Below are 15,000 nucleotides of genomic sequence, written 5' to 3'. Positions count from 1 at the left end.
TCTCCTCAAGATGAGATTCCACAGACGGCAGAAGAGAAGGAAACTGACCAAGTCTGCAGTGATGAAACCAAAGAGGAAAGCTCATTCGAAAGTGAAGTTTCGGATGAATCTTCGGTGGAGGCTGCTGCAGATGAGGACATTTCTCCTCAAGATGAAATTCCACAGACGGAGGAAGAGAAGGAAACTGATGAACTTAACAAAAGTGAAGAAATTGTTATGGAAAATTCTACTGAAAAAGAGCCAGTGCTGGAGAGCGAAAACGAAGAATTCTTCAATAACGAAACTGAAGAAGAGGTCGGAATCTCACAGGAGGAAGAAGCTTCTGTACGAGATGAGGATATTTCTTCTAAAGTTGAACAAATTGCAGAGTTGGGAGAAGAGGAGAACACTATGGAAGTTGAGGAAATCTCTGAAGAAATTGTCATTGAAAACTCTTCTGAGAAAGAGCCAGTGAAGATGGCTGAAACAGAAGAGAGTTACAATGAGGAGCGATCAGATCCTGAGGAGAATCCAGAGGAATCCAGTGGAGAAGATAGGGAAATAAACATCCCTGAAGGATACAAAGCATCCAACAGCGAGGACAAAAGTGTCTTGGAACGTGAATACGGATTTGTTAATGGAGATGCAGAAGAAAAAGAAGATCAAGAGGATGAATATTACGAAGAAGAGTACTACAAAGAATATGATGAAGATTACTTCTATGAGGAATCTCTCTTAAGAGGTTCTGGAGTACACTGGGATTAAGCATCTACAGTATGTGGCTAAGATCTGAAATCCCAAGACAAACAGCCTTGAAGGACCACCAGGGGAGATAGGATTCTCCCTGAATAGGCCCTAGGACATTAGTGCCCCAAAGGCACATGGATCAGCAGTGATGCTCTGCCTTACAGCCCTGGAAGGACGCCTGGCCTAACTGCCCAGCTTGAAGGCCACTTGGAACAACCCAGAGGACTGGCCCTGCAGAGGGAAGAAACTTTGCTTTTTTCAGTATGCTCTGTACCTTGATGGGGTGTACAGGACCTTTGTCAAGTGTACAAATGGTCGGATATCTGGATCTATTCTTTCGGATACCAACCTTCGGGTGGTTCTGGGGGAATAATCTAGAAGACCGGCTTTGCAGAGGGAACCAGCTCTGTTTCTTCTAGTATGCAGGGGACTTGTCCTCATGGGTTGGTCCAAGGCCCTTCAGCTGGGGAGGGAGGAGAGACGTCTTCTCCAGGAAGGTTTGACTGCGGAGGTCAGCATCCAATGTCACCAATAGGAGAAAAAAAAAATCCAAAAAAAAAAATCCAAAAAAATAATCAAAATCCAAAAAAAAATAAAAAAATAAAAAAAATAAAAAAAAATAAAAAAAATAAAAAAATCCAAAAAAAGAGGTTGGGAGGGAGGGTCGTGGGAACCAAGCCTGGAAACAGGCTGAACCCGCCTGATGAGCCCTTTGGTAAGGGCGAAACCCTTCTAGTAGTAGTAGTAGTAGTAGTATTTAAATATAAATATAAATATATATATATATATATATATATATATATATATATATATATGTATATATATACATATATATATATATATACTATATATATATATATATATATATATATATATATACTATATATATATATATATATATATATATATATATATATATATATATATATATATATATGTATATATATACATCACTAACACTCGTCATTTTAATCAATGTAAATATCGACCAAAATGGCATTTAATACCAAATTCTACCTTGAGACTATACAGTATATCAACTAGAATTCATTTTATGGTAATAGCTTCTGGTTGAGCAGAGATTCGAACTCCTGCCACTCAGCCGAAAGTATGCCTGCAAATACTCTACCAACTGAGCTATCAAGAGAGATTTGATAGTCCAGTTGGTAGATTCCTCGCAGGCATGGTTTCAGCTGAGTGGCATGAGTTCGAATCTCTGTTCAGCTAGAAGCTATTACCTCAAATGAATTCCAGTGGATATACTGTATAGTCTCAAGGTAGAATTCGGTATTAAATGCCATTGTAGTCATTTACATATACATAAATATATACATATATATACATTATATATATATATATATATATATATATATATATATATATATATATATATATATATATGTATATATATATATATATTAATATATATGTATATATATATATATATATATATATATATATATATATATACATACATATATATATATATATATATATATATATATATATATATATATATATATATAATATAAATAGGATGGAGAAAAGCCAGCGTAGCATCATACATTTATTTTCCGAATTTTCGAGACTTTGGGTCTCATCATCAGGGCTGTAAAATATACAAAATATACAAATTAAAAAAGACTCAGTATTAATATTAATATAAATAGAACAACGTAAAAGTTAAATCATTTAAAAAATTGAACTAATAAAAAATATATATATATAAAATTAAAAAGTGAAGAATGCTCAAGTTAGTACCTATCTCTATGGAGCTAAAAAAACCGAGTGACGTGTTCTGGTTTGGAAAGGAGGACGTCAACTATGTTATGTATAAAACTGTGGAAGAAGTCTGACCATTTAATGAAGGCACAAGCTGTTTGATTGTCAACGACTCCAAAACAGAGAGAGAATAGTCATTGGGCGCTTGGGTGACAGTGTGAAAATCCTTATATGAGAATGCTGTTTTACATTTGTTACAATGTTCTCGTATGTTAGAAAATTCTTTGGTTTTTAAAGTACATCCCGTACGGTGACTGACTCCGAGATGAGAGTCAATTCTGACTTTGAGCAATCTCTTGGTGGCCCCCACGTATTTCCCGATCTTACATTTCGGGCAAGTAAAGCAATATACCACCAAAGATCGCATCAAAGCCGGAAGTTTATCTTTGTGGGAGAACAAAGAACCCAGGGTTTTAGGATTTTTTTCTATCAACTTAAGGTTCACTGGCTTTTCTCCATCCTATTTATATTAAATCTACGGCGTTCCAGATGCCCCAACCTTCCTGTATATATATATATATATATATATATATATATATATATATATATATATATATATATATATATATATATATATATATATATATATATATATATATATATATATATATATATATATATATTTTTGGGCTCAAGCCATGTCGTCCTGATGGAAGTTCCTATAGGGTAGCTTCCTAGGGTATATTACAACTACGGCGATATTCCCAGAGAATTTACCTTAAGGTACCAGAATTCTAACTCCTGGAGCGAGTATCCCTCGTGAAAGGGATATCGCGACATATCAGAGGACGTATTCTAGACACGTCACATGGCAATCTACGACCTGAACAGAGATTCGTCTCGTAGGAGGGAGATTGACGAGATACGAATTCGGGAAAGAAAAAGGGGAGCCGCTCCCAAGGCTTCCCTATCCCCCGATTCGTATGCGTGCCTGGCGCCAATCCTGGCGCCATCTGTATTCCTTTTTGCGTAGCTTAACAACTCGGTGTTTTTTCCTGTTTTTCTCGCAAATCTTGGATTTATTCAGCTTTTCATGGCTTCTTCGTCTTCGTTGACCTCGGATAAGTTGAGTATAGTGTCTGTTATGTATAAATGTAGGCTCTTGGTAAAATTTTGAGTGATTAATAGGATTAATCTTTGATACAAGAGCCGTAGCCTACCAGAGGTGTCCTGGACACTGTCACTCGCTAGGTATAAATTAGTTAGTCAGAGTGACATTCCTGGTTGTTTTGCTTAATAAAATTTAGCTATTTAGCTTTACATAGGATTTCCTTTCGTGCTTAGTATTTTTTGGCGAAGTATTCGCCATTCTGGCCTACGCTAGGCCATGTAGCCTAGTCGTTTGGTCCTAGTACTTAATGCATGATTATGGTTTTTCCGAGTGTAATTAAAATTTTATTGAAGCTTTAGGCTATATTTTATACATGTTAGACTGTGTGGAATATTTCCAAGATTGTATACGTGAGAGTTTCGGTGAATTAGGTAATCGATTCTCTTGGTGCCTAGGCTAATTGCTTATGGAGCCTTAGTATACTTTATCATACTCCCCGGTTGCTTTCTTTTCTTCGGAGAAGGTATGCAATCCCTTTCCCTCTGTTTAAGCCTTGGGCTTATCCCTAAGTGGTTTTTTCCGAATTTATTTTCGATAAAACTATACTAGGGTGTTACTGTACCTTCCTGTTCCAGCAGAGTCTGGTTCAAAGAGGGTCAGAACAACAGAGTTTTTAGTCTGAGTCCGTGTTGTTTGGCTTGGGGCAGAGTCTCCCTCGCTGACCTAACACTTACAAAGGGAGCTGAGCTCCCTTAGGTCACTGTCGAAGGTTTCTGTAGTTATGATTCCTTCTTGTGTGATCGACCAGACTAAGTCCTGTTGCTGTTCTCGGGGAGGATAAATCTTCCCTTGGGAGTTGCAACGCCTTCCTTGCTTTGGTGCTCTGGAAGCTGGCAGGTATTATACTACTGCGCTGGCCCTTTCCCTTAGATCTCCCTTAGGCTAAGACAGAGTTCTTGGCTGCGGGTGATCTGTCACTAAAGCAAGGTTGGCAGGACCCTCTTGTCCCTTCCCCCTCTATCTCCGTAATGGCCTAGCCATTACTGTACTGTACCTTGCCGGCCGGCAGAGCTGGCCGGCAGGGGTATTACTGTACCATATGTCATTCTACTTCTGGACCTAGTATAGGTTGGGATATGGATTGACTAAGCCCATTGCCGGCCGGCAGAGACGCTGGACGGCAAGGGTCTTATGTTTTCGAGTGCTGCCCGGACCTCTCTTGGTCCCTCATCCATGCCTGCCGGCAGAGCCGGACGGCATTGGTCAAGGAAGCCTGAATTAAGTTTCTCCCCTTCCTTATATGCACTCTTTCGGTTGCCGGGCTTGGGGGGTTGTGTACACTCTTATCCCGGCATCCATTCTATTTTCTTCTAGTGCTGTACCTGTCCCGGCAGCCGGCCTATGAGGCCGGCTGCCGGCCTATGAGGCTGGCAGCCGGGCAGGGGTAGTCTTCTGGTTCTTTTGCTGCCGGCTGGCATCGGTCTTGTACCTTTGCCGGCCGGCTTATGTCAGTCCTTGTCTGCCGGTCACCAAGAGTGTGGCCGGCAGCTGGGTACTACCTTGTGTAGTTGCTGGCCGGCAATCATTGCCGGCCAACACTGGCTGTTGCTGGCCGGCAGCTGCTGCCGCCGGCACAGGCATTTGAACCAGAGGGCTGCCGCCCTATAGCTGTTAAGTAGTATACTTTAAAGCTAATTGTGGTGTGTGCCGGCCGGCAAAGGCAGGCCGGCACACATCCTCCTATACTGTACTAGTATTCTTCTGTATAGCATATACAGTAAGAAGAAAACTATAGTAAAAGTTTAGGTACAGCACTGTATCTTCTAACACTATTGTGTTTTCTTACACAGCCCTTTGCTGTTGCCCTCAGACAGGAAGCAGAGTTCTTCCCCGTCTATTATCCAGGATTTTTAAAATCATTGCCTAGGTGTGAGCTCCACCTGTTTCCTCTGGAAACCTTGCATTGGTTACTCTAGTAGAGATAAACCATTTTTGATTTTATTATCCGGAAGGCTGCAACAATGGGTTGTGAGGGAAACACAAGTGTGTGTCTTTCATTTATGAATTGTTATGCTATACTATGCATATCCAGTGATACATAGTTCACTTGATACTCATGGAAATTTCTTCTCTTTACAGGAGGACCCTCCGAAGTGCGGAAATGTTTTCTGCAATGTCCGCAGCAAGAACCTCTGCGGACATGAGTGTTGTAGGAGACACGCAGCATGCGCTGTCTCCAAGGATGATCTCCAGTATTGGGACCCTCAGGTATGTACTGTATGCACTAACCTGATTACTGAGGCTTTTGATTCCCCTAGAACGGCGGAATCAAGGGATATAGCTAGGGAAAAGCTTCGTACTTGGGTAAGGGGCTTCAAGAAGAACACCTCTGGCCCTTATCTTCCAAGTGAGAAGATGAGGGCGTATCTTTTTCCCCAGGCATCAGCTGAGGCAGTGATTCCCCAGCCTCAAGAGGAGATCCTTCAAGATCAAGTCCAGGTGGACGAGGAAGTCGCAGATGCGATGCAAGACATCCAGTTGTGTGACAGGATGTCTGACCTGGACGATCGTTTGGAAGAAGACCTCCTGGCAGAAGGTCAGGATCAAGTTCAAACCCCGGATGTCGTAGAGGATGAGGTCGACGAGGTGTCGGCTACTCCGGTTCAGATGCCGGAGCCTATCCCCTCAACATCGGCTGGCCTCCCAGTAGAACTGGGACAGGCCCTCTCTTCGATTGTTGGAATGATCCAACAAATGCAGAAGGAGAATCAGGAGAAGGCGGCTGCAATGGAACTGCGTATGCAGTCCCTGGCAGAATCGCATGGGCCCCGGAAAAGGCTCAATGTGAAAGACCTTCCCATATGCTCAGCTGCTAACCCATGGAGGTATGCTGAGCACATGCCGATGACGACTGGAAAGATCGTCATTTCGGATAAGCTGGGTTCAGTTCCCCTAGAGGAGGTAGAATTCTGGCCCAGCAAGGCATCATATCCGGACTGCTATGTCCGGCTGAGAAAAGAACCAGCTTCAAGGGAGGAGACAGAGCCGAAGGAGGTCATTGTTATGGACCACGCTAAGGCTCAAGCCCTACTTTCATCCTCGATGAAAGAGAGGGGCTTCTCGAATTCGAAGGTAGCTGCATTGAGCAAGAAGCTCCCTTCGTTTGTGTCCTCTCCTGATAGAGCCTTCCCCTTTTTACAGAAAGGGTTTGCGGCTGTCCTAAAGGCAGTCGAGGCCGGCAAGCCTTGCCCCTCCCTGGAGGAGTGTAAACCCTTGTCGCTGGCTCTACCTATGGACCACAAAGACTGGAAGGATGTCCATCTAACATTCTCAGTGGGAAAGTTGGAGGCTAATATTGCCGGACGGCAATTCGGCGAGGACCTCCCCAAGCTGTCCGAATCTCTTTTACGAAGAGAGTTCGAGACAAAAGAAAGACTGGCTGCCTCAATGTCTCATCAGACTACTCTCGAGACGATGGCAAGTGACCCCAAGGTCCATGAAATGTTCATGGTAGTGGCTAAGTCTCACTTAGCCACAGTGACGAAGGACCTTTATAACTTCGTCAAGGCAAGGAGAGCTTGCAGGGAGTTCGTGTTCACCGGGGCTTCGGTGAGACACGAGCCAAGGAAGTTAATCTCCTCCAACATTTGGGGAAAAGACCTTTTCCCTACCGATGTGGTCAAAGAGGTTGTTGATAAGGCCGCCGTGGAGAATAGAAATCTTCTCCAGAAGTGGGGCCTGGCTATCAAAAGAAAATCTTCCCCGGATGAGGGTCCTCAACCAAAGAGGAAGAATATGAAGACTAGGCTACCATCTCGGCCAGCCAAGCCTTATAGACAGCAACAGCAACTGCAATTGCCTTTGCCTCCAGTGCCCCAGATGGTGGCACAAACCCCGACTGCCTTTCAGTGGGTACCCCAGGCGGTGCCAGGTCAGTCAACCACATTCGCCCCAACGTTCGAAGGACAGTCTTCTTCCTTTCGTGCAAAACCTAGAGGAGCAGCCAGAGGCTCGTCTAGGCGCCCCTCAAGGGGAAGGGGATTCAGAGGTGGTCGTGGTCAGGGAGGCAAGACCTCAGGACGGCAGTCCAAGTGAAATGATACCGGTAGGAGGGAGACTGATGAAATTTTGGGATCGCTGGACCTTCGATCCCTGGGCCCAAAGCCTACTCAAGAATGGACTGGGTTGGAGCTGGTACAGCACTCCACCCCCATGCCTTCGGTTTTTCCAACACTCCACCCCCATTTTGGAGGAGTACGTTCAAGAACTGTTGGAGAAAAATGTGATTCGAAAGGTGAAGTCCATCAAATTCCAAGGGAGGCTGTTTTGTGTTCCCAAGAAAGACTCGGAAAAGCTCAGAGTCATTCTGGACTTGTCACCACTCAACAAGTTCATAGTGAATTGCAAATTCAAGATGCTAACACTGCAACACATAAGGACCTTACTGCCCAAGAGGGCATACTCAGTCTCTATAGACTTGTCAGACGCCTATTGGCACATTCCAATCAGCCGTCGACTCTCCCCCTACCTAGGGTTCAGGCTACAACGGAAACTGTACGCCTTCAGAGCCATGCCATTCGGGCTAAACATAGCCCGAAGGATTTTCACGAAGCTTGCGAGCGCAGCTCTCAAACAATTACGCCTAAAGGGAATTCAGGTAGTAGCCTACCTGGACGACTGGCTGGTGTGGGCAGCATCCGAGACCGAATGCTTGCAAGCTTCCAGTCAGGTGATCCAGTTCCTAGAGTACCTAGGCTTCAAGATCAACAAGAAAAAGTCTCGACTTTCTCCATCCCAAAAGTTCCAGTGGCTGGGAATCCACTGGGACCTTTTGTCACACAGTTTCTCCATCCCAATGAAGAAAAGGAAGGAGATAGCGGGCTCTGTCAAGAGACTTCTAGATTCCGAAAGGATATCAAGACGCGAACAGGAGAGGGTACTAGGCTCTCTCCAGTTTGCTTCAGTGACAGACCCAGTGCTAAGAGCACAGCTAAAGGATGCAACCGGAGTTTGGAGAAGGTATGCATCAAAAGCGCGAAGAGACCTGAGAAGACCAGTGCCGCCTCGGCTACGTACTCTTCTCAGACCTTGGTCCCAAGCCAGACATCTAAAGAAGTCTGTTCTTCTTCAGCCACCTCCCCCGTCGTTGACGATTCACTCAGACGCCTCAAAGGAGGGATGGGGAGGTCACTCTCATCGGAAAAAAGTCCAGGGGACTTGGTCCAAGCTATTCAGGACCTTTCATATAAACTTTCTAGAAGCTATGGCAGTGCTCCTTACCTTAAAGAAAGTCTCCCCGCGTCACTCGATCCACATAAGATTGGTGACAGACAGCGAGGTGGTTGTGAGATGCTTGAATCGACAAGGGTCGAGGTCACCACCTCTCAACCAAGTGATGTTAGCCATTTTCCGATTGGCGGAAAAGAAGAAGTGGTACCTGTCGGCAGTTCACCTTCAAGGAGTCCGCAATGTGACAGCGGACGCTCTATCCAGGTTCACACCGATAGAGTCGGAATGGTCCTTAGACGCAGGATCATTTTCCTTCATTCTGAATCAAGTCCCAGAACTGCAAATAGACCTCTTTGCGACGAAAGACAACAAGAAGTTGCCCCTGTACGTGTCCCCGTACGAGGACCCCTTAGCGGAAGCAGTGGACGCAATGTCCCTCGACTGGAACAGATGGTCCAGGATTTATCTGTTCCCTCCTCACAACCTTCTGTTGAGGGTCCTCAACAAACTGAGATCCTTCAAGGGGGTAGCGGCAATAGTGGCCCACAAGTGGGCGAACAGCATGTGGTTCCCCTTGGCGTTGGAACTACAGATGAAGTTCGTGCTGCTACCACATCCAGTTCTGACCCAGCGAGTCCAGAAGTCGACTGTCTGCGCTTCATTACAGAAAACCCAGACCCTGCAGCTCATGATTTTCTCGCCCTAGCGGTGAGAAAGCGCTTCGGGATTTCGAAAGCCAGCATAGACTTCCTAGAGGAATACAAGTGCAAATCGACTAGAAGGCAATATGAGTCATCTTGGAGAAAATGGGTGGCCTTTGTAAAGGCAAAGAATCCGCAGGAGATCTCAACAGATTTCTGCTTATCTTTCTTCATCCACCTCCATGGCCAAGGATTGGCAGCTAACACGATTTCAGTGTGTAAATCGGCTTTGATGAGACCCATTTTATTTGCCTTCCAGATCGACCTAGGTAACGAGATCTTTAATAAAGTTCCGAAAGCCTGCGCTAGGCTCAGACCTTCAGCACCTCCAAAGCCCATCTCATGGTCTTTAGACAAAGTTCTTCATTTCGCCTCCTTGTTGAGCAATGAAGAATGTGCGTTAAAGGATTTGACGCAAAAAGTTATTTTCCTATTTGCACTCGCGTCCGGGGCCAGGGTTAGTGAGATCGTAGCCCTCTCGAGAGAGGCAGGTCGTGTTCAGTTCCTGGATGGGGGGGAGCTGAACCTGTTTCCGGATCCTACGTTTCTCGCCAAGAATGAGTTACCCACCAACAGGTGGGGTCCCTGGAGAATCTGTCCTCTGAAAGAAGATGCATCTCTATGTCCAGTAGAATGCCTAAAGGTCTATCTTCGTAGAACTTCAGACTTCAAGGGTAGTCAACTATTCAGGGGAGAAACATCAGGCTCAAATTTATCTCTGAATCAACTCAGAGCGAAAATGACATATTTTATTCGCAGAGCGGATCTTGACAGTACACCCGCAGGTCACGATCCGAGGAAAGTTGCCTCATCCCTAAATTTCTTTAATTGTATGGATTTTGAACATCTCCGTTCATACACGGGCTGGAAGTCTTCCAGGGTGTTCTTTCGCCACTATGCGAAGCAAGTAGAGGAACTTAAGAGATCTGTGGTAGCAGTGGGTCGTGTAGTTAACCCTACTGTTTAACTCTGCGAGGAACAGTGGTCTTAATTGGGACGATTAAGTCCAGGGTGAGTGTGTAGGTACATACTGTACTACAAACTAAATGAGGGCACCAAGTGCCCATATAGACTGTTCCTTCCTTCAAAGGTGAACCTTGCATAAGTTCAGACATGTGTGCCAAGCGTTTCTAACGCTAATGTGATTGATTTGTAATACAGATTTTTTATGACTTGATACCTTGGTATCTCATTAAAGTGGTGTTTAATGGTTTTTCTTTCAGATAAACAAGTTCTGTTTACTATCATACTTATGCTTAAAGTTTTGGGTTACCCTCTTTTATATAAATATATATATTTGTTGTTAACCTGTCTGTTTATTATCTGTCAATAAACTTGTTCTTGAGAACCTTGCGTCTCTTTCACCTGTGTCAATTTATTGGTATAATTGAGCATTTTAATTCTATGTATCTTATCTGGGATAATTCTGATAGAATTGTTCTGTTTTGCAAGCTATGTTGCATTGGTTTATGTAAGTCCCCTAATGGGAGGACTCCGTCCCATAAAGGGACGAGGGCGGTTTTATTAGTTCCTTCCTATGCGGATATAAACCTTTGTCCAATACAAGTATTGTGCGGATGACTGGTCAATATATTGACGCAGTGGTTCTATACAAACTATGCTTTACTTAATATAGGGCGAGACCACTATATTAGCTTGCCTGGTATTCATACATAGATATATGTACTCTTCGAGACTTTCCAGAGTCTAGTAGGACTCTTCCCTGTAGGGGGCAGGAAGCTCTAACATAGTTTATAGTTAGTTGAAAAGATGTATAACGGTAACATCTTAGGTCTCTAGGTCTAGTCGACCGGGAATAAATATCTCCGGGGAGTACGGCACGTTCTGAGAATCCACAGATACAGTAATGCTCTGGTACACTTCCATCAGGACGACATGGCTTGAGCCCAAAAAACGGATTTTGAGCGAAGCGAAAAATCTATTTTTGGGTGAGATAGCCATGTCGTCCTGATGGACCCGCCCTTGCCTTTCTAAGAAAGGGCTGTAGGACCCCTCCCTACATACAGTATCTGTAGCACCTCGTGTACGCTACAAGGAATACAGATGGCGCCAGGATTGGCGCCAGGCACGCATACGAATCGGGGGATAGGGAAGCCTTGGGAGCGGCTCCCCTTTTTCTTTCCCGAATTCGTATCTCGTCAATCTCCCTCCTACGAGACGAATCTCTGTTCAGGTCGTAGATTGCCATGTGACGTGTCTAGAATACGTCCTCTGATATGTCGCGATATCCCTTTCACGAGGGATACTCGCTCCAGGAGTTAGAATTCTGGTACCTTAAGGTAAATTCTCTGGGAATATCGCCGTAGTTGTAATATACCCTAGGAAGCTACCCTATAGGAACTTCCATCAGGACGACATGGCTATCTCACCCAAAAATAGATTTTTCGCTTCGCTCAAAATCCGTTATATATATATATATATATATATATATATATATATATATATATATATATATATATATATATATATATACATACATATAATATATATATATATATATTCATATAACTCCTATATACCTCCTAATATCTGGATTCTCTCTCTGTCTCGGGATCAGAGACCCAGTGGGGAATCAACTTTACGATAATAACTTCTGGTCGGCCAGAGAATCGAACCTGGACCCAAGAAACTGAGGTTGCCATCACACTGGAACCTAAGTTTCTTGGGACTGGGTTCGATTCCTTGGAGGACCAGAAGCTATTATCATAAAGTTGATTCCCCACTGTGTCTCTGATCCCGAGGTAGAGAGAGAATCCAGATATTAAGTAATGTATGTGGCTTATATGAATATATATAAAAAAGCACATAGATATCCAATATTATCATATATATATATATATATATATATATATATATATATATATATATATATATATATATATATATGTGTGTGTATAAATAAAATATATATATATATATATATATATATATATATATATATATATATATATATACACATATTTATTATATATATACATATATATGTATATATATACATATATATATATATATAATATATATATATATATATATATATATATATATATATATATATATATATATATACACACACATATATATATATATATATATATATATATATATATATATATATATATATATATGATAAATTTTGCACATTTAGACGTGTTATTCATATTCAAATAAGCCAAATATTTTTAATACCTTAATGTCTGGATACTCTTAACGACCTCGGGATCAGAGCCCCAGGCGAAATCCCACAAAGACAAGAGCTTGTGACCGGCCGGGAGTCGAACCCTGGTCCGGCAAACTTGTATAGACAGGGACTAAACCACTTGGCCACTGTCAATACAAGTTTGCCGGACCAGGTTTCGACTCCCGGCCGCTCATAAGCTCTTGTGTTTGTGTGATTTCGCCTGGGGCTTTGATCCCGTAGTCGTTAAGAGAATCCAGACATTAATGTATCAAAAATATATGGCTTATTTGAATATATATATATATATATATATATATATATATATATATATATATATATATATATATATATATATATATATCACACATATATATATATACACAGGGTCACTCCTTCACTCCTACATTAATTAAGAAAATTAATAAATGAAAACTTTATGATTCAATGAATTGCAAACTGAAAATTTCTATTTACTAACACTTGTTGATTAATATCGTTGTTTCTAAATATTTTTGTTTTTTAAATTCTTCAACATCAATGTAGTTCTATTGAAGAGTCAATTAAAGAAGTCATTTTAATTATGTGTCGACACCGAATAAATGACATACATTACAACTCACCTGATGGCGCACTGCAAGCAGGAGAATTAATTATTAATTATTATTATTATTATTATTCCAAAGTTACAGATAATGTTTTTATGTTGAACAGGTTGACATAAGTCTCGTTTTATAGTTTATTTATGAAAGATATGTTTTAATGTTGTTACTGTTCTTAAAACATTTTATTTTAATTATTCATTACTTCTCATATAGTTTATTTATATCTTTTCCTCATATGGCTATTTTTCTCCCTCTTGGAGCCTTTGGGCTTAGAGCATCCTGCTTTTGCAACTAGGGTTGTAGTTTAGTTATAATAATAATAATAATAATAATAATAATAATAATAATACTCCTGTAAGGTGCCATTAGGAGAGTAATTTTCCCCCCACACTTGGACGTTCCATGAAACCGTGTTTATCATTCACTCTATTGGATGACGTTGCAATATCATTGTGATATTGTAACAGTTCTTTTATTAATCCGTGTCACGACAGACTTGATTTTTTAAGGGTTGTACGAGTTGATTTCGTGTTTTATTATAGCGATAAAATTTGACGCTTTAGAGAACTATCAGATAACATCCAAGAAAGTAGACTGACGTGGTGTGGTCATGTCATGAGAAGCAGGAGTTAGAGAACTATCAGATAAGATTCAAGAAAGTAGGCTGAGGTGGTGTGGTCATGTCATGAGAAGCAGGAGTGAGAGAACTATCAGATAAGATTCAAGAAAGTAGGCTGAGGTGGTGTGGTCATGTCATGAGAAGCAGGAGTGAGAGAACTATCAGATAAGATTCAAGAAAGTAGGCTGAGGTGGTGTGGTCATGTCATGAGAAGCAGGAGTGAGAGAACTATCAGATAAGATTCAAGAAAGTAGGCTGAGGTGGTGTGGTCATGTCATGAGAAGCAGGAGTGAGAGAACTATCAGATAAGATTCAAGAAAGTAGGCTGAGGTGGTGTGGTCATGTCATGAGAAGCAGGAGTGAGAGAACTATCAGATAAGATTCAAGAAAGTAGGCTGAGGTGGTGTGGTCATGTCATGAGAAGCAGGAGTGAGAGAACTATCAGATAAGATTCAAGAAAGTAGGCTGAGGTGGTGTGGTCATGTCATGAGAAGCAGGAGTGAGAGAACTATCAGATAAGATTCAAGAAAGTAGGCTGAGGTGGTGTGGTCATGTCATGAGAAGCAGGAGTTAGAGAACTATCAGATAAGATTCAAGAAAGTAGGCTGAGGTGGTGTGGTCATGTCACGAGAAGCAGGAGTTAGAGAACTATCAGATAAGATTCAAGAAAGTAGACTGAGGTGGTATGGTCATGTCATGAGAAGAGATGGACAGTATATTGGGAGGAGAGTGATGGAAGTGGAGGCACAGGGAACGAGAAGGAGAGGGAGACCAAAGCGAAGGTGGATGGACAGTATCAAGGATGACCTTCGATCAAAGGGATTAACCGGTGATGAAGTGTGGGGCAGAGGTAGATGGAGAACGCTGGCCAGAAACATCGACCCCACATAGAAGTGGGAAAAGATGCAAACAAAGAAGAAGAAAAAGAAGTAGTTTTGAAGCTGTGGTTTTATAAGGGCTTATGTGAATTATATCTGATTATTTGGAAATGTATTATCATAATTGTTACTATTATTAATCAATTTTTTTCTCAAAACCAAATTTTCTTTTATCACAGCTTACATTTCAAAATTTTACTATTTAATACAATA

The sequence above is a fragment of the Palaemon carinicauda genome, chromosome 3, assembly GCF_036898095.1.
Source record: "Palaemon carinicauda isolate YSFRI2023 chromosome 3, ASM3689809v2, whole genome shotgun sequence".
Classification (NCBI taxonomy): Eukaryota; Metazoa; Arthropoda; class Malacostraca; order Decapoda; family Palaemonidae; genus Palaemon; species Palaemon carinicauda.
The sequence above is the reverse complement of the archived record's forward strand: the minus strand, read 5'-3'. Positions refer to the sequence as shown.